General features: G+C 43.1%; 1 pseudogene; it reads left to right on the forward strand.

Annotated features, from left to right (window-relative positions):
• Positions 1–540: 540 nt before the first annotated feature.
• LOC141520418 (small ribosomal subunit protein uS5 pseudogene) lies at positions 541–1,417 on the forward strand (annotated as a pseudogene).
• Positions 1,418–2,965: the final 1,548 nt, after the last annotated feature.

Genomic DNA, 2,965 nt, shown 5'->3' on the forward strand with positions numbered 1-2,965 from the left:
CTCTCATAGTCTTCTTTTTCCTTCAATTGGGTGTGTACGCACATGCGTGTTTCCATCCTACACACATGGAAACAAAGATGTGAAACAAAACAAAACAAAAAGTATCATCTCAGAGCCCATCAGTGCTCAAACTTCTCCATGACAACCAGGGTAATGAGATGGGCTGCCAGTTAAGGGACAGCCTGGCACAGTACAAAGCTGTTAGTGAAGAGTTGGATGAAATGCACTCTGATTGATCAGGAGAGGATTATGGACCACTTAAGAAGAATGGTGGGTACAAAGAAAAGGATTTTTGCCAGATACTGAATGATTATGCTTTTCAGTAAAAAAAATACACTGAAGTTTGGTTTGGTTTGATTTGATTTTTATGGTAACATGGTTCTTTCTTCCTTCAAAGTCACAAAATCATAGAATCATATTGTTAAAAGGCTGGGTTCTGGGCAAAAACTTTTTTAGGGGGAGACAAATCTGTCCATTTTAACAATTTGATTAAAATTGTATTTAAAAATTAGTGGGGCTTCTACTTCCAGCAAACACCAAATGGCGGACGACGCCGGTGCTGCAGGAGGAGCAGGAGGCCCTGGCCCGGGCGTCGGAGCTCGCGGCGGCTCCCGCGGTGGCTTCGGCAGCGGAGGCCGAGGCAGGGGCCCGGGGAGGAAAGGACGAAGACAAGGAGTGGGTTCCTGTCCCTAAGCTGGGCCGCCTCGTCAAGGACATGAAGATCAAGTCTTTGGAAGGGATTTACCTTTTCTCCCTTCCTATCAAGGAGTCTGAGATCACAGATTTCTTCCTGGGATCTTCATTGAAAGATGAGGTTCTGAAGATCATGCCTGTTCAGAAACAAACTAGAGCTGGACAACGTACCGTGTTCAAGGCTTTTGTGGCTATTGGTGATTACAATGGCCATGTTGGTCTGGGTGTCAAGTGTTCCAAGGAAGTGGCCACAGCAATTCATGGTGCTATCATTCTGGCCAAGCTTTCCATCGTTCCTGTGAGACGTGGCTACTGGGGGAACAAGATTGGCAAGCCTCACACAGTGCCCTGCAAGGTCACTGGGCGATGTGGATCGGTTCTGGTGCTCCTGATCCCCGCCCCAGAGGTACTGGCATTGTTTCTGCTCCTGTGCCTAAGAAGCTCCTAATGATGGCTGGAATTGATGACTGCTACACTTCTGCAAGAGGCTGTACTGCAACTCAGGGCAACTTTGCTAAAGCTACCTTTGATGCCATCTCTAAAACATACAGCTACCTAACCCCAGACCTGTGGAAGGAGACTGTGTTCACGAAGTCTCCCTATCAGGAATTCACGGATCATCTTGTGAAGACTCACACTCGAGTGTCTGTTCAGAGGACCCAGGCAGCTGCTGTGGCAACCACATAGATTTGTTTTTTATAAACAAGGAATAAATTTAGCTATGCCTGCTAAAAAAAAATTAGTGGGTCTATGTGAATTATACTAATTTACTGATGGAGATTTAGAATAATAGGTAGAAAAGAAGTATTTATCTATTTGTTATTGTTCACTTGGTGCATGAAGAGATTTCTCCTAGTGTCTAGGTAGGAGGGCAGCGCTTCAAGCTGCTTTGAGGGGACAATCTCAGCAAGATGATGGGTGTTACTTTTTAGGCTGCTGCTTGGTCTTAGGTCAGTCTTAGGGTGATAAGGACACTACACAGAGATCAATTCTGTCAAATTCATAAGTTCAGATCTGACTGTGTTCTTTCCCAACAAATCCCAGTAATCTCTATTGCCTCCAGATCAGGAATTTTTAATCTGGGATCCATGGAGATAGATTTGTCTCTATCACCGAGGTTCCCTTTATAGATTTCAGGGAGTCTGTGAGTTTGAGTAAGAAAAAAGGACACCTGTGGGTACCAGAAGTGGAATTTAAAACCAAGTCATTTTGACTCCTAGGTTGATCTTATCTTCTATTCCACAAAGCTATTTGAATATTTTTTTTATAACCTACTAAGTCCGGGAGGATGAGATAATCAACATCTCTCTTCCCATTTAGTGGGCCTCTAGTTTTAGAACTATGAACATAGACTGCTTTCAGTTCTAGGGGAGCCTAGGCTTTGAAGAAAGGATCAGGCTATTTTTCTCAAACTCTTTACATCACAACTCTGCAGCCCTAGAGCAAAATAGTCCAATCTTAAATTTTGTTCATGCTTGGAGTTTCCCCCCAAATGGATAAGAGAGGGGTACTCAATGTACAATGTAAATTAGTCATAGGGCAGCTATTTATTCTATCACCCAAATAAAATGCTTAACACATAAATGTTGACAATAGTAGATTGGTATTTCAAACCTTCAAACATCTTTTAGGACTCATGAATAGGCAATTCAAATTCATCTTTGACTGTCATTATCTCCCTCAAGATTTATATACTTTGGCAAGTTAGGCAGGGAATTAAAATTATTCTCCTTTTGGGGCTCATCTCCTTTAAGAAGTGATGTAGTAGATATAGGGACCACCTCCCATTGTTCATATATTACTGTTTGAAAGCTCTCAATACCTTGAGCTCACAGAATTGCTTCTTAAGTTAGAAAAGAGCATCTCAGAATTGATTTTGGATCACTCAGGAAAGACATTCAAAGTAGAAGAGGAAGCTAGAGATCTGGGATTCAAGGTTAAGCTTCCCTATACCAACACACAGGCTGACTGCTATGTGTAGAAGTTACCATTTTTGCATGCTCTCCACCTCATCTCCCACTGGAAGTTCATAATGTAAGGAATGTGTGTGTGTTTGTGGGGGGGAGGTGTATGGCTTCCACAAGAATGTAAGAGATTATAAGAAGACCATGACCTGGGATCTGCCCATCTTGGTGCCTCAATGATCAATCATTGAGCTGAGTGAGGTCTCCTCACCCTGACTTCAAGCCTCCCTACTCAGGGGGAGGTCAAAAGCTAGCTTCAACTAGTCAGGGGTTGACCTACAGTCTGGATCCTTGTCCTTTATAAGTGC

Source organism: Macrotis lagotis, chromosome 4 (genome assembly GCF_037893015.1).
Source record: "Macrotis lagotis isolate mMagLag1 chromosome 4, bilby.v1.9.chrom.fasta, whole genome shotgun sequence".
Classification (NCBI taxonomy): domain Eukaryota; kingdom Metazoa; phylum Chordata; class Mammalia; order Peramelemorphia; family Peramelidae; genus Macrotis; species Macrotis lagotis.